Source organism: Haliaeetus albicilla, chromosome 21 (genome assembly GCF_947461875.1).
Source record: "Haliaeetus albicilla chromosome 21, bHalAlb1.1, whole genome shotgun sequence".
Classification (NCBI taxonomy): domain Eukaryota; kingdom Metazoa; phylum Chordata; class Aves; order Accipitriformes; family Accipitridae; genus Haliaeetus; species Haliaeetus albicilla.
The window spans coordinates 21,922,655-21,947,654 of NC_091503.1; the positions used below are offsets into that span (position 1 = coordinate 21,922,655).

Here is a 25,000-nt window from a genome sequence, read left to right on the forward strand (position 1 = left end):
GAGAAAGCTGGAGGGGCATAAGAAGTTGGCACAGAACACAGCCAGGGCAGCTGACCCAAAGTGGCCAAAGGGGTATTCCATACCATGTGACGTCATGCCCCGTATACAAACTGGGGGGAGTGGGGGTGGGGGAACCGCCGCTTGGGGACTAACTGGGTGTCGATCTGTGGGTGGTGAGCAATTGCACTGTGCATCATTTGTATATTCCAATCCTTTTATCAGTACTTCTGTCACTTTATTAGTCTTAGCACTATCGTTATTAGTTTCTTCTTTTTATATTCTGTTAAACCTTTCTTATCTCAACCCACGAGTTTTACTTCTTTTCTTCCCAATTTTCTCCCCCATCCCACTGGGTGGGGGGGAGTGAGTGAGCGGCTGCGTGGTGCTTAGTTGCTGACTGGGGTTAAACCGTGACACTTCACCGGCAAAGGCCACCTGGGAATAGATAGTTCAGTCTCCTGACCTGTTTGGTTCTTAGTGCATTGGCTGGAACTGGCCCTGTGCTAGATCATTAAATCATAAATAAACAGCTTTAGATGCCCTTTAGATGCCTTTAACACTAACTGAGGATTCGGTCACAGGTTCTCAGTTAGTGCCTTATTGAGAAGTCCTCAAGTTCTAGTATTTAGAAGAAAAAGAAACTCTATTAAAAGGCAGTAGTCATGCATAGTGCTCTCCTGTGAACTTTCAGTCTTGTCTATGTGTAAAAGAAAAGTGCACAGATAAGTGAAGCTAGTGAGAAAATTCAGCCATTTAAGTTGTGATTTCATTTCAGATTTTCTGCTTAAGGGAGGTTTTTTTCACTCAACACCTTTTGAATGATCCTGTTTCGTTGGGTTTCCACTTGCAGTGAAGGACCTTCATTTTCCTTTAGACTTGTTTACAAAGAAATACACTTTGGCTCTGGGTTTGTTGGTTCCTCAAGATGAACTGAAATGAGATGTTCTGTAACAATGGATGTTTCACATATTCAGAGTATAGTAACAAGCAAACGTTGTCTGGCAATATAAGGTAGCTGAAACATCTAAAATGAAGGTAATGACATTTTATTACATCTCATTCTATATATATAAATGGCCTTAAAGGTTGAAAATTAAAATGAGTTTTAGGCAACTCCCTGTGCCACATGAATTGTCAAGGTTTATTGTGACCAGGATAGTAATTTGTTCATAATTGCTTGTGATCTGTTGTGTCCTGTTGCTTTAAAAAAATGTACATTGAAATGTGGAAGTGTAATATATTCAAGCACTTGCAGGTGCAATAAATATATGTGATGCCAAAACCAAGTAACTTGTATATTTGAGAGGAAGACAGTTGCTTTCAAATACAGTAGTAAGACTGATTATGGTGCCATGTGCTTACTTGAATTGTTTCTATTCAAGCATCTGCTCCCTTACTGAAAATGTATTTTTGAACACCTGCAGAGCACAACCATTTCCCACTTCCTTCCCATATAATGGAGTTGTATTTGCTAATGGTTCAGAATCCAGCACACCCCCAGGGAGAAGGGGAAGGCACGTTTTGTTTTTCATCACTGTGTACTCCGCTGTGTCAAGGAGCATACTGTGATAATCTCCCTGTGCAAATGCTAAAACTCATTGTGAGGTGTTTGTTGGGGGTAGCTGCAGTGCTTAGCATCTAAAACAGTCCATTTGTAGGTGCAAATTTATTTTACCCAAACTTTAAAATGTATTAAGCTACCCAAGGATCATGCACACTGTCTAATGTAAAACACAGGGAATTGTTCAAATATATACTGAAGTTCCATTGTATCCATACGTCCTAAAACCTAAAAAAATAAGCAAGCCCCCTGGTAGAAAGAAGGGGGAAATGATCTATAGTTGAATTCTGTAACTGCTGGAAAATATATGGGAAATCAGCTCTTCCTTTTTGTCTTAGCAGTCATGTGAATAGGTTTTACTGCTCATAAGGTAAGTTGTGAATAACTCCGGTGTAGGTCAGGTGGCAAAAAATTTACTTTTTTGGTTTATAGTGTGACGGAATTTAAATTGCTGAGGTTCAGGGTACTGCAAAGTTTTTTGATGGTTTGGGGTTTTGTTTTGTTTTGTTTTGTTTTTCTTGTCCAGGCAGCTTTTTTTGCTATCCTTGAACCCTGGGTTTAAGAGTATGCTTTCGCTGGAAGTTTGTGGGGTTTTGTTTTGTTTAGTTTTTCCCCCAGTATCGGCAGTATTATTATTTCCTACCATTACAGGTGGTACAATACAGACCTATTTATTCTAGTGGCATTGGTATGCCAATGTCAAGCTTCTCTACGATATAACTTTTCATAGTGACTGATGAATGTAGTAAAAACAGTTGTGATTTGCAGAAACATTTTTGTTAGTACTTCTTTAGCAAAAGACATCACTGCTTACCTTGCTTAAAAAGTCTTAGCACCAAATTGAAGCGTTTAGATTTTGTAGAGTGAGCTTTGTGTTAAAAATATTTTGAAAACATTTAGATCTAAAATAATGGCTATCCAATAATTTTTTTCCCAAGTTTTCATATGAGAAGGTATTTATTAATACTGTTTACTTGCAACTAATGCTTTTCAGCAAGAGAATATGGAAACCATAGAAGAAAGTAGAGTGCGTAGGACTTCTATTCATTGTCTGTTTTCTATCATAGAGTAGACTTTGTAATGGCTAATAGTTTTTCAGTGTACTATTTTGAATCTCCAGAGACAGTCTGTCTTTACCTGCCTTTTAGTTTTAAAGGTTTTATTGTGTCGTTAGAACTGATGTTATAAGTCCTTATCAGTCCCATGTTTATGTGGTTAAAAACAAACAAATAAACAAAAGTACACATCTTTAGCTGCACCAAAAAACTCCAAACCTGTTGATACAAAAATACAAATGTAATTTTAATAGAAACAGCGATAAAAAGCTTCAGCTTCAGTATAAACCACTGATAACTGTTGAAGACTTCAGTCCTGCATGATTCTCTTAGGTGTGTCTTACACTAGTGTAGTTATTAGAGTAAATCATAATTTTATAATCATTACCTTGAAATATTTAATTGCAGCTAATATAAGACCTTATAAGATAAGCACAGTGTATGTAATATATAGCTCTTGCAGTTTTCCCTTATTATAAACTTAATAAAAGTAGTATTTTAGGTGTTAATATTAAATGTATTGATTTAACATTTCTGTTTCCACGAGGAGGGGTTTTTACAGCTATAACTAAGTTGTTGATACACATATAGCAATTTTCTTGGTGGTTCTTCAAAAATGTATTAATTTTACATCTATGAATAGACTAGAACTTCACTGTAGTATAGGCAGACACAGGATTCAGACTGTCCTGTTGCAGATAAATCTAAATTGAATTAACTTGTGTCTGCCTTGGACTGACTTCTCACAAATGAACATTACAGTTGATGAGGTAACTGTGATATTTGTCTGAGTCCTGGCAGAGCACATAAATTTTTGATTGTGTTTACATATATACGGCATAGATAAGTGACTTTCCTTGCTTTTTTTTTTTGTTCCTTGTGCATTTTGATTAGTATCATTTCTATCGAAAGTGTGTATTGATAATTTGTAAACTCTTAGAATTGCAGATACTAATAGCATTTAGTACTTTTCCAGTTAACACACAAGAACTTTCCAAAAAGCTTTATATCGTGTAACCTTCCCTACTGGTTCAAAATAGTAAAATCTTGGTTTTTGGGATATAACTACCATTTTGATTTTGATACAATTTATCTTTTGATAAGAATATATGGAACTGGTGACAGAAGCATTATATCTTTTATAGCAATGAACTGCTCAAACAGGGTTCTATGGCTGCTTTTTGCAGGAGTGTTTATTTTCCTAAGTCCCACATTCTGCTCAGTAGGCTACAATTTCATAAGCACACCTCTTTCTTTCCTTGTTTTTGTGCAGTCTTCCAGGACTTTCTGCAGCTGTGCTTAATGCATGGTAGTTGTACTGCTGTCCAGCTTATTGTTTTTGCACTTTAAATTGCAATTTTCACAAGCATTTTCCATTCTAAATTTTCCTTTTCAGGCAAATTTTCTTCTCCCTTTCTGAGTAACAGAAGGAGGCTTTCTGCTGGAGTGCTGTGAGTCTGCTTGAGGATTCCCTGGCTCAGGAGTAGGTCTCCTGCCCCTTCTCAGTTCTGGAGGTTGTTTTTAAAGTTTCAAGAAAATAATCGAGAGCTGATGCGATTGTACCGCTGGCTGTAAAGCTCTCTGAGCAATTTTGTGGGCTTCTCTTTCAAGCATAAAAGACTTCTTGAAGTCACTCCTTTTTTTGCAGTTTTCTGTTTCCACCTATGTAAAATGTCTTATCTGGATCTGATAATTATTCACCCTGCTAGAATTAAAAATGCTTGAGTTTAAAAGGCTTCTTCATACAGAACTGCTGAGCTGTTAAATTTTCTGAAATAAGTATCTTTATTATTCTGCCATATTTGTATGTGAAGTATGTCAGACTTCAGTCTCATTCAGTAAGAACCTTCTTTAAGACTGGATATTGACACGATGCTTTTCATATTGTTCCTATCGCTTATGTTGCACAGACTTCCTTTAATCAGAATTTAGCTATTAAACCCAATATGCTCTTGCCATGTTTGTTCAACAGTTTCAAAGGACTCTGTAAAAAAACCAAACAAACAAACAACTCCCCCCTCCCCCCCCCAATGAGGCCACTATATTGCTTGTATAGGGGATTCTTCTCTCACCACTGAACCCAAACATACGTCCTCAGCTGTGTGGACCTGTGTCCCCTCCATCTGAAAGGAAGAGTGGAAAACCAATAAAACTGGATGTGATTGCTTGTCACACCCAAGCCTATGCGCTTTGTTGAAAATGTGCATTCTGACACGTATTTCCAATCAGTTATTGGTATTTTTTTAAGTTTAGTTGTGCTTTCCAGAAGTGCCTGCTGACATTCCATGGTTTTGCTCAGCAGAGTGTCCTCTCTTCAGCATGCTGTGGCCAGTTTCTCAGTAAAAGGTAACAGTCGTATTCTCGTACTACTAAGAAATTACTGGGCTATATTCTGATTTTTAGCTCAGAAAAATAACTTTTAGAAGAAATCCGTTTTCTCTTTAGAACATACAGACTTAAAACTATATAGAGTTTGTGTGTGTGTGTGTGTTCAGTTTTCTTCCTGAGTGAAATGGACATTTAATGCCAGAAGATGATTTTTCCTGGAAAATAATTAATTACCAAAGACCAACTATTACAATAGAAGCTATTTTGAAATCTTAATTATAGTGTTGATTATATTCAATTTACAGGCTTCTGGACATGACAAAATGAAGACTGTAGGGTTTTTAGACACTGAAAACGAGATGTATAATTAGTCTATTAGTGTCGTTATTAAAACAGTATTTCCTTTTCCTTACAGATCAATACTAAAAGCAGAAATTTTTGCTTTCAAATGTAATTATGTTCATAACATTTGTGATCCAGCATTTTTAATGTTAATTTGTTACTTGGTGCCACTGGAAAGGAACAATTTTCATTGGAGATAATTTTCTGGACTGGAAAGTTGTGTGGCTTTGTGCTTTATTATTTTTATAGGGTGGAGAAGTTTTCCTGGTCTGTTTCTGAAAGAGAAAGAAAAAAAAAAAAAAGATCAAAGTGAAATGCTCTGACATTTTCCTGAGAAAAGACCACCCTATGGTTTGATAGGTTTTATGTTTTTCTCTTGCTTGATGATTGATGCTTCTCTGGCACACTGACGTGTGTCTCAGGAGTATAAAAGTGAGGGGAGGATGGTGCTAATATTACATATCATTTGAAAGGGCATTGTGTAGTCATTTCAACACGTTTTATTTTTATGTCCATTGTTTACCGTATTTTTCTGAAGCTTGGAAAGCTCTCGTGTTCCACCGGGTGAATATTTTCCCTGCATGTTTCTCGTTGAGTTGAAACAACTTGTCTAGTTAGTTCCTCATCTATCATTCTAGAATATTTCTTTTTTGCTACAGCAGCAGTTTCTGCTCCCTACTGCCATGTAGGCCTCTGAGGAATCATTTAACATATCTAAAGTGACTCTTCAGTGCTAGAAGCTATTTGTATGTGTTATGAAAAGCAAATGATTTTAGTTTGACAAAGTTAAGGAAAATGAGGTATTGGATAAAAGTTTCAGAACCATCTGTAATGGCTTACCAACTTACACCATTAATAATTAAAAAGTGCGTTAATTACTAGAGAACCTCTCAAATCGTTACCCTGTGTCCTTCGAAACTTTGGCTTTATTCCTCTAAAGTTCAAAAAGCATCAGACATTGTTGGGAATACTCTGCATATAAAAAACAGTGATGGAAAATGACCAGTATAAGGACAAAACACATAAACAGTCAAGATACAGAAACATGAAATGTAGCAAATTTGATAGTCATACATGCGAGTTGATTTGTTGTAGGAACAGGTTTTCAATACTAATTGAGATTTCCATTTTGCATTACAGGATTGTATATTAGATGGGCAAACAGGTTGACATCCTTTAGAAATCTGAGAGCTGCTATTGGCTCATTCAGTCTTTTGCGAGCCATTTCCTCCAACATATCTCCTCCTATCTGCATTAGTAACAACTACACGTTTTGTTGTAGATCTGTAAGGTTTTTTTCTCTTTCTGTAAGTGTCCATACTCCCCAACTTATGAGAGTTCAAGCAATTCAGGTTTGTAAATCCCAGTAGTGCAAATTCATTGGAGGGCAACTGTAGTAATATTGATATTTAAGGAAATAGTTACAGTGTTTTAGGGAGCATTAATGTTTGCAGTGTGTATGTCTGAAGAGGGTTTCTGTAGTTCTGCTAATTCCCTGTCTCAGACAGCTGATGGATTTTCATGAATATGGCTGAAGGATGAAACGGCCAGACAGAAGAGGCAGAGAAACAACAAAGACAGCTTGGCAGGGGCAAGGGGGAAGGAGAGTTGTGTTAGACAGCTTTAGTTTAGTTGTGTTAGCTTAGCTTTAGTGAAAGGAGGAGATGAAAATAATTGAAACTTAAGACTCTGTTTTGCTTTAGAACAAGGCAAGAAGAATCTACTTACTACAATTGCTTCTAAATAAACAGAAAAGGAAACCACCAGAGGGAGATGCAGGGTAAAAGTAAGGTCACTTTTCCAAGTGAGTGGTAAATTGAAAACAGTAATTAAAAGGGGGCGGGGGGGGGGGGAGGAGTGAGGGAGACTGCTGAGAACTAGTTTAAAATTTATCAGAGAGAAACCAACAAGTTATTCGGTGGCAACTTTATTAATAAAGAATTTTATTATTTTTCCGAAGTTAGTGTGTTTCAATTGCATTTATTGATGATTATTCCCAAGTCTCTTGGGAAATTTATTTTATTAACATCACTTTCGTTTACAGAATATATCATTTCATAGTACTAAATATTGTGAATTTATAGGTCATCTGAGGAGGTCCACTACTCCACAAATCAGATAAAACATTTCTGTACTGGATATTGACCTGAAGGGAAAAGATGGACTTTGATTTGTAAGTCAGCAAAATTTAATAGACACCTTACATTATTCAGGCCAGAAATGGTTTCAAATATATGTGGTTTTCCAGTTGCTCTGAGATAGATGTAATAATACATTTCAGATGTCGAGAATACCAAGAAATGCCTTTGCCTTTGATATTCTTGGTATTTTACTGTGTTGTTCTTCAGTACCATTTTTAATTTTCATTAGTATTGGTGATTTTTCATAAATCAGCATTTATTTGAGATTTGTTGACTTTTTTTTTTTTTTTTGAGTTTTTGGCCTCTTGGAAGACAGGTGCACCATCTTCAGCATAGCACTACACATCTAGGTGCTTTTTGTCCCCAGATTCACCACTGAATCTGTTTTTTCTAAATTCTTACAAAAGGGATAATTCACACTTTATGATCTAGAACGCAATGTTTGCAAGTTCTTTGGACTGGCAGAATTGCGTAAGGGTGCATTCATGGTATATACTCAGTTATGATGGCTGTGTCCTTCTAACAGAAATAATGTCCAGCTCTTGTTTTCCTCTAACTTGGCATAAAATTAACTGCAACTTAGTGTTTAAGCATTACTTTTTCTGTAAATTGTTGTCTATAGGCACCACTTATTTAAAGCAGTGATTATTGAGCACTTCTTTAACTGGCCTATGCTGCCAGCTGTGAGGATGTTAAACTTTGTGGCTCCACTGTCAGTCTTAATCTCCCTCAAAGCAGAAGATTTCTACCAGCAAGAGAACCAACCTACTTTTCAGTTTAATGCAAGCCAGTCATTTGGGACCTTTGTTTGGGTTCTCTATTAATTTTTGTAAATAATATAATTGCTTAGTTCTCCAAAATTATGTGTATATATGTCCGTTGCAAGGAAGGGAAAGTTAATAAGTATTTAGGCAATGTAACTTTTTTTTTTTTAAATGTAATTTGATCATTTCTGGTACTTAAAACTATTAACTGTTTTACAAATGTCTTGAAAAGGAAATAACATATAAGTGATATTCTTTGATATTAAAAACTTGTGTATTTTTTGAATGTCAATATGTTGGTAGTTGTAGCTAGATACTTGCTTATCAGTTTGTAGGAAGCTCATCCCAAATGACTGTAGCTAGATAGTTTTGTTGGACCAGATCGTTAGGTTTAGATAAGAGAAAAGCAAAGCTCCTCTTCCAAAAAGAAGACATTAAGCAGAAAAAAAACATTAACAAGGTAATGAAATAAGGAGTTGTATCTGTTGTAAAATTAATGAGTTTTCTGGATTTTCTTGTCAGCAATGCAAATTAAGCCACTGCTATCTAATATTGTAATCTGTTCTTGAAAGCAGTAATTTCCTAGTTCATGGACTTCTTTAAATATTTTGAATTAATTGCAGTGAAGATGATAAGGAGCAGTTGCCCTTATAAGTAGGAGCATCTCTATAGATCTTAACTTTTATGATCTGCTTGATGGGTCTGAACAACTGGAGAACATTTTTGCTCTCCAAGGTCAACTGTAAATTTAGATTTAATACTCTGAGCCACGCTGGCACGCCAGAATCGTAACTTCTGTTATTCTGTGACTTTTGCATTCCTCCTGCTCTGTCTTCTCTGAAATCCTCTGCATGTTCAGAGTTACTCTTTTTATTCTCCTTCCAGAGATTAATATGATTCCCTCCCTTTCTCCCTTCTCCCTTTTTTGACCAAGAACCCATCAGTATGTACTTGTGAGTGAAACTGGGAAGAACAGACATTTCCAATCATTCCATACTGCTCTGTATTGTATAAGAATCTACTGCTGCTTCTGGCTGAACTGAAATTTGGAAAGAGATTTGAAGTGCTGTCTTGATTATCATCTTGGGCCCTGTCACATTCATCTGTGTCCCAGCAACTGCTATCTATTAAAGATATGTACTGTAACACATATGTGTACGTGCATACATATATGTTGTATATAGAGATGTATGTGTAAGGGAACCAGGAATCATTTGCGAAGTATGTTTAATAGGATTTTTTGTTTGTGTTTGTGTCCTTGAATCAAGAGTGATTATAAACCTTATTTAGATAATCCACCTACTTTCCAAGACTCTGTTTTACATACTGTACAGAAAATACGTTTGGTGTAATAATCTCAGTAAGTGAGCTTTTTTTTAGAAGCAGGTATGTATGTGTCCAGAAAGAGAGTGGGGAAGAGTAAAGTCATTTTTTGTGAAATTTTGTAAATATTTGAGAACATGAAACGTACTGAGGTTTACAAGTGTATCTAAATTTTATAATGAATTGTAGTTTAAAGATCTTGACAGTTGGATTGGGGAGACTTGAGCTTGGTAATGCTTAGGCATCAGTTTGATCTGTAACTTTGTTTTTAAATTCGGTTACTTGTTTATAGAGCATTAATGTTTTGAGTTTTAGAAATGAGAAAAGGAGATTCTTCTGATAACGTAGGCAAGCAGGAATCAAAATAGTAAAAAAAAAAAATTAAAATTAAAGAATTTAACATCTGATAGAACAATTTGGTATCCTAAAATTCATATGCTTTAAAATTCATTTTTGGTTCATTTAAAAAACAAGTATATAAGGTTACTAGAAAAATTAGGACTGTAAGTACAGTGTTTTACTACTGTATGTATATTTTTATTGGTATTTTCACAAAATTATGAGGTGCTGATTTGAGTAATTTTCAGAACAATTACTGTGTATACGTGTCACACGAACATATATAAAAGTAACGTTAGGGTTGGTTTCTTCAATGAATACCAGTATTTGTGTCTTCATAGAGGTAAGCCTTATCTAGATTTACATTTGCATTTAGAATTAAGAATTGTTTTCATACATGTCCTGGGGCTTTTTTTTGTCTTCTACCAAGGACATGATGTTTTCTGAAAAAGAACCAGTTTTTAACAGAAGCAAATACTTACTTGTTATTTACTGATAAACCAACATTCTCTTTTATGTTGGAGTGGAAAAGTACATTCTGACATTACGTACCAGAGATGTATTTCAAAAAAATTAAAAGGTGTAATTTGGGGGTGAAAAGATACAAATATTTGTAATATTTGGGCTTTTATATTTAGGTGTTTCAGATATTATAAGGGGTCAAAATAGTGAATAGTACTGTAAACATAAACTTATATATTTTCCTGTATATGTGTGTGTATATATTTCTGTATATTAATATCAAAAGCAGGTACACAGAGCAGGCAGCATACATTGCTAAGCTCATTGTGAATGTTTAAATTTGGGAATTTTGTAAATTACATACAACTGCTTTTCCAGAAAGCCACAGCTGTATGTAGTGCAAATTTGTGAAAAAAATGCTATGATGTGCTTTGTTGACATATTTGCTAATGCAGTTGTCTCAAGTGTGTATTGGTTGAGGCTGTACATTGGGCAGCCTGCAAAGCATTTGCTATGGTTTTAGTCTTATATGATGTCTAGTGTTTTTCAAAATTAGGTCATTTAATTATGTACCCTTTTAAGCCCCAACTTAAAATCTTAGGCAGAGCTTTGTCTTCCCAGCTTTGTCATTGTAACTCTTTGAAGAGGCTGGGGAGGAAGGCTGTACTGGCTTGCAAAGAAGCGATTCAGAAAAAAGAAAAGATTCTGTAATATGCCTTCTCTATAGCTGACACGTGAGTGTCTATTGACTGCCCGTGCACATAAGAGATTAGGAACATGCTCTGTATTAAGGCTGTTGTACAAGCTTGCTATATCTTTAATAAGAGTATCATGAAATTTGCCTTCACATTCCTTTCTGATTCATTTAGCTGAAGAACAGAAGAAAAGTGTGTGGCTCTGCCTATGGTTTCTCAACCATTGTTTACTGTGTATTATATCGTGTAATCCGTCAGCCAACTTTAATTTCACAAGCTATTCATTGTATTTAAACAGTGCATTTCTTATATTAAATATTTATGGAAGTCTTTGAGAAGAATACATTAAAATGGCAGATGGAGGTCGTTTCAAGCATTTTCTTGATTGAAGGCTGGGGACCCCTGTGAATTTGAAGTCTGCTTTCAAGGAAAGTTCACAATGTCTGATTATAACCCAGGCAGGCAAGAATTCCACCAATTCCCTGCACTGTGATTTCAAAAAGGAATGGCTGCCTACAATCTTCATGCTTCAGCACCTTTCATTTTGAAATCATTTGCAAGTGCACTGAAGAATGGTGAACAAAAGCATTTACGGTTGTATTGCTTATTAATAATTCAACAGACCTGCAACTTTTGCACATTAAGATTACTTTACTCATTGATTTTTAACTACTGAAGCTAAGTAGAAAAATCTGGCTTTTGATGACAGTGCAATTGAGACACGTACATTCAGACTCACACCAGTAACCTGGGATTTTTGCTAGCCAGGTCTAAAAGGAGCCAGAAAGAAGGGATGTTGTTATGTCAGGCAGGTGAGGTGTCCCAGGTCCTCAAAGAAGAGAGCAGATCATGGTGGCTACTGCCTTGCCTCAGCTAGCTGATCTTACTGCTTCATATTGCTATTTCTCAAAAAGATGCCATGAGCATCTCTGCTGATATGCAAAGACTGATTTGCAAACATATTTCATTTTTAATACTTGTGAATTTCACTGGTTTATCAAATACAGTAGCTGATTATTTTAATTCATATGACTTGATGTCAAAATAACATTTGTATATATTTTTCCTTGTTTTTTATTGTCTTTGATCATGAGCTACTTCCACTGATGACTGCAGTCAGCAGAAGAACCTAGCTTTTTTTCTTGCTAAAAGCTTGTACCCCAACCCCTTTTCCTTTACTCTTATGGAAACATTTTCCATACCCATATACATGAGAAAATAGATCTAAGAATATGTGGTTTATAGAAAAAAAAAATAGTGTAAGAAATGCAGTCTTTTACACACAGTTGAATTTATACGATTAAAGTCATATTTGGCATTGTCTTTTTTTGATAATTTCACATTTAAAATTATGGGGAAACTTTTAGGAAAGTATGCATCAAGATAGCATCCAATGACCAATTTTTAATCTTTTTATTCTGTTCATTATTACATAAACATATGCATATGTGATACGAAATTGATGGTTTCTGAAATAATAAGGTGGAAGAGAAATTACAGAAATACTGGTATATTGAGAGTCGGACCAAGTCCACGAGGATATATTCATCACATTTAAAAAAAAACCAAAACAAAACCAACAACAAACCCCCAAAACCCAGCTTCATTAGATGAGGCATTGTTTTAATCGAGCTTTATTACAGTAGCATGCCATTTAGGCAAGTTTCTTTGGGAAAAATATAGTAAGTAATGTGTTATCATCTGGAGGAGCCTACCTTTTGCTTTTGTTCTTTTTTAGAACAACTCTAGTGTTTTCCCATTGCAAAGTGTGTTTATTTTTGTCATTTGGACTTTTTGACATTTTCCACTTAAACTGTATTTATGCTTTTGCTATATTCAAGTATGAAAAAATTAGTGTTGTCATTATGCATTACCTTATAAAAATGTATACACTGTGTAATAGTTATTTACTACCTATTGGGAGTATTATACCCATCACTTCATGGGTCGATAAAAAGTCCTTGCTGCAAAGAGGCTGTTGTCAGAGCAAAAAGCATGCAACCACAACAAAAATAACTATACCCAAAATGCCTTGGAATGCAAGCAAATGAATTATTACTTCTGTAAGTATAAATTTGGTTTAATTTTTAAAAATTTTTTCTGTCATTCTCTGTCCATGTGAATCATCATAACAGCTGTCTACTCTGTGCAGGTTGGGTGGCTTAATCATATCTCTTGACCTTAACTAACGGTAATGCCAAAGAGGACATGTTTATGATGGAGGCTGTTACTGATAACAGGGCAGTTTTGGAGTCAGTTTTACTCCATCAGAAGTTCTTATATCTCAAGATTTGATTCAAATTTAGAAATCTCATACATTTCTCTGAAAAGTTATGTATATACTAGATTTACAGTTTTGTCTATCAACCATTTTTTCAGTTACGTGACTAAATTTTTATTACTTTTTTAAACTTAAGAATTTGTGGGGTTTCTTTGAATTTCTTTAAATTATATACTGGGTGGTTTAAAACTTCCTGAACACACAGATAATAAAGTTAGGTCTGAAATCAAACTTAACAAAATAATTTCCATAGAAAATTTAGAAAATTGAGGGAGAAAATCCTTATGCATGAAATTTCAACTGTAATTCTAGCATTGTTTGGCCATGTTGCTATAATATATTCACTGTAAAAACTAGAAGCTGTGTAAATAAGTGAGTGGCAGTTGCCCCAGGCAGAAATTTTTACTGATGCAATGAGGTAAAAGTAATTAAGAAACATGTAGACTGATGGGTAATTAAATCCATGGGAAGCATTTTGTAACTAATTACTACGTTCTAATCACAGATTGCTTTCTATTTGTCAAGGTAAGTGTATATAATTACACAGTTCCCATTTTCTTTCATCTAAAATCATCCCAGTTGAATGAGTATTTTTAAGCAAGCCCAGACCTCTTAATTTTTGACAGTTCTTTTTTCTTGGAATAAAACAAACAAAGTGGTGGTCATCTTATTGCCTGAATGCAGGTGGCACAGCTGTCTGTGTTTACCATTGATGCTCTCTGCCATGCTTGCATCATGTCATGCTCTGTGACATGTTATTCTCACTGGTTTTGCATGTTCGTACTCTCTTTAGATGCCTAATGACATTCTGATACATGTCACTAGACTGAATTCAAACACCAACACTTAAGCATCTTAATTGCATGTCTTTGTATGGCTCAGCTTTTCAAGTGCAAATATTTTAATACTTGAAATAGAAAGATTTCCTTTTGTGAGGAAGAGTGATATAGTTTAGATAAGGCTTTGTTAGTATGTGCTTAGATAGAGCTTGCCTACTCAGTTTAGTTTTTTCCTAATGTGACACTTCAGTTTGACTTTAAGTTGGTTTATGTTTTCGGCTTGACAAGGTGTTTGAGGAAAATGTAACTCCGTATCTATACTTGATTTTGCCTTAGAATACAGGATTCCTCAGTATGTCTTACCTGAGCCCAGATTTTCCTTGAATCAAGACAAAAGCATGGAATAGCTAGGATACAAAAATTGTGGCCATCTTTGGAATTGCTATTCAGTACACTGTCTTTTATTATAAAATCATGGATTCATCTGTAATCAGTTAACTTGACATTTTCTCCTGCCTTGTTTACACCTTGACAAATGACTGAAGCAGGTAACGTAAGTAAGTATTGCTCTGTTGTGCCAGGGAACTGCCATGAATATGCAGTAAGCTTGTTCTACTTTTCTCGGGTGATGGTCAGTACTGGATGCTTTGGGAGCGGTGAAAGAAGAGAGGGAACTCAAGGTGAGGCTTAGCTTAAACCTTGCTTAGCCTCCCAGTTTGTAGGGCCCTCCCATGCCAGAGGTTGCAGCCTGAAAATCACGTTTAATAGCCTCTTCTTCCGTAAATTTGCCAATACTCCTACAGTTCCAATCTCTGCAGCAGCCTGTAGCAGTGAGTTTCATAGTTTCTCTAATCAATAACCATGTACTGTGTGAAAAAATTTCTTTTTACTTAAGAAGTCTCTGCCTGAGTCACTTGCTGGTTGAATTATGTTTTGGATTCCTGAATAGTGAAAATAAGTGCATAGTCATTTTCCTGATCATCTTTTCCACAAGTTCATGATTTTGTAGATCTTTGTTGTATTCTCCTTCACATCTGTCCTTCTCAAACTATGTGTTCATTTTCTTGTGTCAACTTTATTACAGTCTTCTTTATGATAACTTTTATGACAGAATGTCATGATGGAATTCAGAATTTGGAATACCAAGGATGTGTGAAGAGGCATAGTGTTGGCTTCCCCTTAGTTCTGTATTCTTTCTTTATTCAGTGTTAACATTCTGCCAGCTTTCTTTGATTGGTGCTAATTAGTCAGATAATGCTTTCCAAAAATCTTTAGAGAAAAAATTATCTCCCTTATCCAGGCTATAGTAAATAATTCTGAGCCCATCCTTCTCAGGTTTTGTTTGTTTGTTTTATTTTTGGTTTGGTTTGGGTTTTTTATATGGTGTGTTATTTTGTGTTTATCTGCATAGGCTTTCATTGGCTGTATTATTATCACCTGTTAATTCAGTATACTTTCTGCAAGTTGTTACAGTGAATTTAATTCTGACTTCCTATAGACAATTTTATGTCATCACAAATTTTTCTCGCGTCCCTATTCCACACTTCTTCCAGATTGTTTGTCTGTTGGATACACCAATCCTAGTGTAAATCTGGTAACTTCTCTATATTGTAAAAACTGGCAAATTGTTCCTAATGGTTGCCTCCTATCTGTAGCAAGGCAATCCACAAGAGGCGTCAGTCCCTCTATCTTATGAGATACTACTTTCTCTAAAAGTTATTGGTGAAGGACATTTGAGAACTGTTTGGAAATCCGTGTGCACTGTTTTGTCTGTATGTTGACTGAATTTTGAAAAAAAAGTGTAATAAATGTGTGAATTCACATAGGCATAAGGAGATGTAATTAACACTGACATAAATACAAGTTGTCCTAAATGTGGCAGGGAGTTTCATTAAGAATGTGGATATGATTGTACCAGAATAAAATATAACTCACCTACATATAACATGCAATTTTGGGCTCAAAGGTATTTAATCTCTTACGTTTTAAATTCTTCATAGTATTTTTAATACTTAATTTTAAATACTTAGTTTAAATACTTAATAGATGCATTCTTTATGCAGAATGTTTTTGCAGCATATCAATTATTAAAACAAACCACACTGAAGCTCAGTAGGGCTTGTGCTCTTACATCAGAAATGGAGAAGTTAAATATTATTCACATCCTTTGGCATAATACAGGACTGATTTGATTTGCGCCATCCTAGGTTTGAACTTGGAATTGTAGCTACTACAGAACTTTTCCTAGATCCTCTTTATCAACTTTGTAAGTATAAAGAAAAACACTTTGCGACACTTGTGAAAGCTGAAATTTTGCAGCCTGTAAGTGGAACACGGTAGCTACTTCTTTGCTGAACAGCTACTGACTGGTCTAGGAAAAATTGAGGTTGATTTAAAGGGAAAGAAGCCCTAAAATGAACAGGCAAAATGTGAAGTTTTATTTTCAAAGCTAACAGAAGCCAGCAGTGAGCTCAGGGAGACAGCTTCAATCTCTTCCCACTCCTGGCCCGTTGTACTGGCTCCTGTACTGCCCTCTTCCCTGAGATGATACACTCTGTGGCTGCTCTGTGAACATCTGGAGAGCTGGTTCAGATTAAAAGTAGCCTTATGAGGATGGGGAGAGGTAAGGTTTAGTCACTGTTAATCAATGAGTTTCTTTTTCCTTTTCACTGCAGAATGGAAGGGAAGAGAAACAGGTGGCTGGAGAGAAGTTATGACTATTTAAGATGCCATCCTTTTTTGTTTTGTTTTTGTCATTGGTGGGGTTTTTTTTCCCCTTGAATACATCTTTTGGTTCTTTCTAAGGGTGCTTATCTGCAGCAGTTTACGTTGGTCAGTGTCAGGACTGTCCACTGTCACATGCTCTTCCTTCCAACTAGCTTTTCTGATTCCATTGCTCATTGCGCAGCCAAACAGAAGGCCTCTTCAAAATCTGTTTTTCAACAGAAAGCTAAAAAAAAAAAGTTTCACTCCTCAGCCTGCTGTTTGGTTTTGTGCAAAGGTAAGGTAGGGGACATAAACATGCAGCAGACAGGAGAATGGGACCATTGTAGATCCAATATAGATCCTGTTAAGCTTCTTGTAGGACGGGACCCTTAGAAGCAAAATAAGGGCTTGAAAGAAGCAGAACAGACTTGGCAATGCAAGTAGACTTGATTGTCAGGCTTTGTCTGCAAAGGATTGTTGGTGGGTGATGAAGAGGTGTCTACCGAGACCTGCCTTTAGGCTGAAGCAGTACTGAAAGTTGTGTTGTAAATTCACTCTATAAAGGAAGGGGTAAAAGAGAAACCTCTCGTGAAATAACTACTTCAGATGAATGCATCTGTTGAGAGCTATCATGTATATGCTTTTCATTTCCAATATCCAAACTGATGACTTAAGAGTGCGATTTTTAGAAAGGATGCATTGAGTTGATGATATAGAGTACCTGTCACTGTGTAGCTCATATTCATTCCTACCATATTAGAACTAATTATGGTAAGAAGAAAAAAAACTTATCTGCTGACTTTTTAGTTATAGAAACAGAAAAAAGATGAAGTGCCCTCTTTCAAAAAACACTTTATTTTCTTGTTTCTAAAATGCATTCATTATTTGAAAGAAAAATCGTATCTCCAATGGGTGACATCGCCATGGAGTGTTTGCAATTTAGAAGAGAGCTAATTAAGTGCTCCTCGTAGCATAAGATGAATGTTATTTATTTACTGAGATCACTTAGGCATCAACAAATAATGTTAATATTACAGAGTGTTATGTGACTCTTTATAAAGAACCAATTTTAAAGAAATTAAGTATGACCAGACTACAGGCACAGCTATGCTTGTAGCTCATGTAAGCATATACAATCTACCTTGAAATGCCACCCTTTTTTTTTAGTAGTACTGTAACTTCAAGTCACCAGAATATTCGTCAAGGTCCTCTAACAGGTTTCTGCTGACTTCTGTGCCATTAGTATTCTCTTCCTATAAATAAGTGCCTGGGATAGCTGCTTCAAGCCAGCTTATGGGGACATGTCCAAGCAAAAGCAGTAATGCATGACATATGCCCTAGTTTGTATTATTTCTTTAAATTAACATGTTGTTTAGAACATGATACAGGCAGCAAACTGGTGATATGTAGGCCATCTAAAATCTTTCAGGTTTTTAGTCACCTCTAAATTGGGTTGTATTCACGTTACTCCTGAGTCTGAGATGAAATGCATTATTGCTGTTACATGGAGTCATCCAGTCCCTCATGTTTCATAAATATGACTGGAAGACATTCATCCAGTAGTTAAGCTATAGTGCGGTTGTTTATATTTTCTCCGACTGACTTAATGCCAATTTCTTCATCCTGACTCTTGTGAAATTATGTAGAAATAACAGTGCTTTAATATATGTTATGAAATTGGAACATACATTTTAAGTAGTGACATTGGAATGCTTTGCATTAGAAACTAGCGAGTGGCCTCTGCTCTTCTGAAGATCAGATGCTTAAGTAAATTACCATTTTCCTATGGAATAGAGAGGCAGAAATTAACACTTTGAGATGGACTCTGCAAGTTCCACAAAATGTCAGTAGAGTTCTTTTAGGTGTAGAAATAGTTTCAAACATTCTTTCAGTGTATTTGTGTTCCTGGAGAGTCCAGGTCAGTCCTTATAACTCATGTAAAATTACTGTTCTGTAGTAAGATTTCTCTGGAAACTTTGTGCTTTGTTTTAGTTTTACAATACCTGCCTCTTGAAATGCCAATGTGCTTGTATTTGTTAGAATATATCTTCATTAGGAAATACAACTTGTGAACAAAAACATGTATCATTTTGCTTCTCTTTGCGGTTTAAAGTGGGCTAAATAACAAGATGCTTGTGTTAGTTCTTTTTATGACAGATATTTAGGTGGTCCTCTATGTTCCTGTTCTTCCTATAAAATAATTTGGACTGCAAAAAATTCTTTACTGGCAGTCTGCACCTTGGCTAATTGGTGCTGAGGATGTCACTAGTCAGGTCTGAGCAACCTCCCGCTGCTGGTTTCCCAAGTTACAAATGAGAATTAGCTGCTGACAGCCGGCCAAATAACTTCAGCAAATACCTTGGACAATGGGCACTGAAAAGCACCAAGTCTGTGAAATCGGTGGTTTATGGACACTGAAGCATTCCTGAGGATCTCTTAAGCTGAGCCACATGGTGCTCAGCTAGGAAGTTGATTGATGGTTTTACAAAGAAAAAATGTTTATGAAAGAATGCTTTTCTTACAGATTATCCTGCATTAATATATATCTGATGTGCCTGGCAATGTTTCAACAACTGGATGTTTGCCAAGACTTGACGCTCTTGCAAGACACAATACAGTTTGTGTCTAGCAGCACAGAGCTTTTTGGTTTATGATCCTGTTTTTAACGATGCAGACACTTTCATATGAATCGTCCTTCTCTAAATCAATTACACTTCTACATTGTGATTGTTACATGTTCAGTTGTTTATCTGGGCTGAAGTGGAGTCCATTTTTGCAAGTTTTTGCTTCTTTTCCAGAATTTCAGTCTTATTATATCATTCTGTTTCAGTGATTGGAATAAACACAAAAGGTACCAGAAAGGTACTCTCATGTGAAGTTGAAGAACAATTACAGGCTCCATAGAAAATGTGCTAACCAAGTTCCCTGTTCATATATCCTGAAAATAAGCTCAGAGGTGTTTAAATACCTTTGTAAAGAAAAGTTCAGTGTTCTAGGCTGTCAATGGGAGCTGGGAACCTGAATCCATTTGTAGATCTGTCTGTAATTATTTCAGAGTATGCATTTGATATTAAATGTCCTTATTGGACTTGCTTAAAAGTGAATTTCATCAGTTCTTTTGTATAATTTCTGCTGTTAATTTCATGTATTTTGTGTGCTGTTCTATAGAGGGGGAAAAAAAAAAGCATTTATGTGCAGTGGGGAGAATTATTAAATCCTTCCTCTCAATCTGGGAGAGCAGCAAAACCTAGTCATTCTCAAACTGCGGCACAGAAATTGCTCAGGCTATGATTCCCTTATGTTAAATTTATAATTAAGGGCTGGAACAAATAAATTATTTTATTTTGAACTTTGACTTACGTCCAGCCTCCCTAATGTCACTAGTGAATGATTTTTTTTTAAGCTAAAAACTCCTCGTATGATTCAAAATGATTGAAAAGTTGCATATGCTTTCTTTTATGAGAGAGGCTTTAACAAACCATCATTGAGGCTGAATTATTTCTCGTTACTAGCAAAAGGTGGTTCATTTAAATTGGGTTTAAGGTCATTGACAGGGCAGGTTGAAGGGGAAGAAAGAGAGGAGATATGCATTGTAGTTAAATGTGTTGGAACAGACCTGCAAAATAAAATGGAGACTGTCAGAGAGTCTCAATATTTGTTCTGTCATGCATAGAAACGTACACAGAGAGAATATGCAGAAAAACTATTGCTCCAGTGGCTTGCATTCAAGCATATGGTATGATGAATTGCTTGAAGCCCTAGTAATAAAGAATATTAACAACTTGAAGACAGAGAATCATTTAACTGTCCCATACTATTGATTATTGTCACATACTATTCTTTAGGTATAAGTAGAGGTAAACTAAAGTAGTTGGACTTGTAATTACAAGTTGCAAATTCTTGTGAGTCTGTACTTGTAGTTATGCAATGCTTGCAGTATTTATTTGCAGACCAACTCTCATGATGTGGTAAAGCAGGCTTTCCTAAAATTTGGTGCCCTATGGTGCTGGTATTCTTTTCCACCAGTATGAACCCCACTTCCTTCCTCATGGAGCCTGTGATGTCCCTGCCATGGAGGACTTGTAGCTAATCCAGCCTGGTGGCTGCAGCCAAATAAACTGAGTAGTGGCAGAGTCCTGCCTGACTTCCCCTAGGTGGGACACCCGTTTGGGTCATGCTTCTCCAGCTGGTTACTAGTATTCATGAAACTTGTGGGAACTTACTGTTGAGATTTCTAGTTTTCAGTCAAATTTGACAGAAAATGGCCAAGGAGTTCAAAAGTTGCTGGGATAGAATGATACATGCACAGCATGATCATGCAAGCCTTGTTTTCTTAGGTATTCTGATTAAAGATATATTTCTTAAATACAAGCTTAAAGAATCTGAATCCACATTGGAGACTTGAATAGGAGGATTCAGGATAACAGTATCGGGATCTAGGAACTCACTTCTTAGTAAATGCAAAACATAAGTTGTCTTAAGAAATAGAAGCTCAAACTTGTCCATTCTTCTGTATTCCTACAGACCACTGTGATTGATTTAAACTAATATTTCATAAGTAAGAGTGGCATCAAAACCCTTGTTGGAATAGTAACTCTAAACCTAAATAAATGAGGGCAAACTTCATTGTAATCCCAAGATGACTTGATATTTTGTTCAACTGGAGGAAAGGAAGGTATTTCTTTTGAAAATTTTCTTTTAAGAGGTTTCAGTTTATTTTTCTGTGCCATTCTGTAGTTAATACTGTGTGTGGTGTTATTTAACACAGTCAGTTTTGCTCGTTTCTCTGATTTCTGTTTGTGTCCGTGTGTTCACACTCATTCTTAAAACGCTTCTTTCCCATGGCTGAGCCGCAAACAGTATCTGAGCTGAGGTAGTGCACATATATCTAGAGGTTCTCTGTAGGTCTCAGGGAAGTGTTTTCATCTCGTGCATCATTTTTTGGTTTATGCTTACATGTTTCACTGCATTCTGTGATCCTTATTTCGAATTTACGGTATCCTTTTAATTTTCTTTTGAGGCAATATTTTGAAATAGGTAATTGTTTTCTGTATTTCACTAGCGGGTGGAGGTAGGAGAGAGGAAATACTAGAAAGGAATCTTTCTGAAGGTATGGTAAACTCAAAAAGGCACTTTATTCCCATCTCTATTAACCAACTGTTTCCCTTCCTAGAAAAAAAATGAAAAGGTGTTCAACATGTTCTAAGTTGCAGCCAAATTGTTGTTATTGTTGTGTAGGGACACAAAGACATGTTATGCTATGACTTACGAGTCACTGTAAACCTTTATTAGATTATTTGTAAATTAGAGCACATGACCCCAGGCTAAAGCTCATGTTGTTAAAAAGGAATTATTGGCAGTCAAAACATGCTGTGTACGAAAAGACATTTCTCCCATTTCTAAAACAGAGGAAGAACAGACCTTTCATTGGGTTTCTTCTTGTCTCTAGCATTGCTAAAGCTTGTTTCCATATGTAGAGGTGACAAATGGCATATGTATATGCAGCATGTTTCCTCTGCAACAGTGCAGAATATATGATAGTATACATTTGTATTTTTTTTAGTCGTGCTTTGGGTTAGATATTTGATGACTTTGTAGTGCACTGTATGTATTTTATTTCTTTATGCAACTTAGTGATATGCATTTTGGCATTTTTAGTAAAACTGCTCTACAAAATATCCCATTTATCATAATCAGAAAATACCAGTATATGCAAAAAAGTACTCCTTTAACTATTGGATCATATTTCTTTCAGAAAAAGGAGGAACGTTTCTGAATAGCATTTGTGTTTGATTTGTGATGCCTTCAGAAAATATATTTTGGAATTCATCTTCAGGGCTCATAGGGTCCTGAAAGAAAATGATTCCTTGAGTTCTTGTAAAGATAATTTATTTGTGGAATTCTGAAGCCACGTATCAGTCGTAGATTTCTATGACTTAATTGCAATGCTACTATTAAGTGGATTAGTCATCGATATGCTGTGCTAATATTATTGTAAGTGTTGAAAGGCTGAATATTTTAGTAGTGACAACAAAAGAAAAACCTCACTCAATACTTCTGACTCTTTGGCCTGAAACTTATTTACAAGGAATTGTTTTCTTAGTATCACTGCCCGTTGCAGCTTCTATAATCAAACTGAACAAAGTCATATAATGTGAGTAGCACTTAGCAGTAAGAGAATTCACAAGATTTTTGTGCTTGTTCAGAAAAGACATACCTGGTTGGTAAGCTATTCAAAGAATTTATCTTTTTATTTTTGACTGGTGAAGATTTTATGTAAGACTGACTGAACTGCTGCTGCCTGGAAGAATTTTTCTCCAAACTGATTTTCCCCTGCCCCTTGAAACATCTGGTAAGCAGCGGTCATTCGCAAGAGTACCATACCAGACAAATCGCACCACTCGCCCTAACTGCCGTGGTGTTTTCTGTGTTCCTGTCCCAGTGATGTGTTGCTGTAGCACATGTGCACACACTGCAGTTCCAGCCTTCCCTCCATGCTCCTTTCCTTTCTAAAATCAAATACACATCCTCTCCTTAATCACCTATAAACTGGTGCTTTGACATGCCCATTGTGGGTTGGATGAGTCTCCTAAAACTGAACTCTTTGTCAAATGATGAAAAGTACTCCTGATGGAAAAGCCATCTCGAGAAACAAAAGAACAAGTAATAACAGCACTGTTCCTCAAACATTAAAACTGCTGTGCATAGAAGTAGTATTTGAAATGCAATTACTTGGTTTGAAGGGAAATGTGGTCTAATGTTAGGGATAACTCATTAAAGAAGTCTTTAAGGCAAGTGTATTATTTTTTGTCATGATTTTCCTGATGATGGCTTTCTAGCAGTTACTGCAGCTGAGCAGCTGTTGTAAGATTTGTGAAGTTCAATACCTTTATAATTTTTTTCCTCAAATGACATCGCTGGGTTGCATCTTTCAGAGCTAAATATAGGATGTAGAAGTGTTGGTAATAGGTATAAGGAACACATTACAGAAAATTTTAAATGAAGACAAAGGTAAACTTGTATAACACTCGTAGACTTCTACTAAGTGTTTAAAGAAAAACTATTTAACAAATAGGGATATTATTAGATAATTAGATTATTAGATGTGATATTGATTAGATATTGATAATACATATTATCAATAATTTTTTAAATTTTTTTTCCTAGTGTCATCTACTCTTTTTTTATAGATGGAATAATAAACTATTTTTCTGAGTGACTAGGCTCTTGTTTGAATTCTAGTCTTGAAAAGATTCAGTAATTGCCGTTTGGATATTCTTTTGATAAAGGTTCCCGAATAGAAGCTCATCTCTCTTAATTTTGATTTAATTTGTGTTCCTATATTGACATATAATAAGTTGATCAAAAGGTAAATTGTTCTCTAGAATGAGACTTTAATGGGTGTTAATCTGTATGAGAAAAATACATTAATAGCTTTCAAAACTCTTGAATGATTTCACTTTGACCTCCCTGTGGACATCTCCAGCAGATTTTAATTGCGTTCTGATTATGATATATTTTGGTGGTGTATCACTGAATACTTAATAAATTTAGATTAAGGTGATTACACACCAAAGAGGCTCTTGGTACTCAGTGAGCATTCAGTAGATATACTTAAATGACTTCATGATTTAGAATTAGGGAAACTATATTACTAGTTCTATACAAGCATTCTCCTTTTTGGTCAAGTTGACCCATTTAGAGTTGCAGAAAAAATACCATCCATTTGAGAAAATATTTTAAGTAATACTGAACATTAAAGCAGGGTTTTGTCGAAATTGGGATTATGATGTTATTTCTATCTGTAGCCTATCTAATTTTTAATGTATATTTTCCTGATTATGGTTTTTCTCTTAAAAAAAACAAAAACAAAAACCACCACTTTAGTTTTGAGGTTACTCAGTGACTTGCTGCTGAACTGTTTTAGCTTATAATCAGGTGCAGCAACAGGTTGACACACTTGCAGATACAGGCCACATTATTCTTAATGAATGAATGGTGTTATCTACAGTACTGTGAGGATGTAACGTTAGATAAGGATTATCATCCTCAGAAACAGTATTTACACGTTACCCCTCTGTATTGCTGGCTTATGGAATTGGGGTCCCCTAAGTGCATTCTGTGTATAGCTGACCGCCTTGTCCTTGCACATGCTGAGCGTTTTCCCTGCTTTCTTTTATTCTATGAGGTAGCAGTTTGCCAGATTCTTCAGCTATTTTCTCAC

The 25,000-nt window shown here is 35.7% G+C and overlaps 1 protein-coding gene across 2 annotated transcripts in view; it reads left to right on the plus strand.

Annotated features, from left to right (window-relative positions):
• The window catches only part of CDKAL1 (CDK5 regulatory subunit associated protein 1 like 1), a 419,452-nt gene that overhangs the window by 222,790 nt on the left and 171,662 nt on the right, over positions 1 to 25,000 (plus strand). The gene's annotated exons all lie outside the window — the stretch shown is intronic.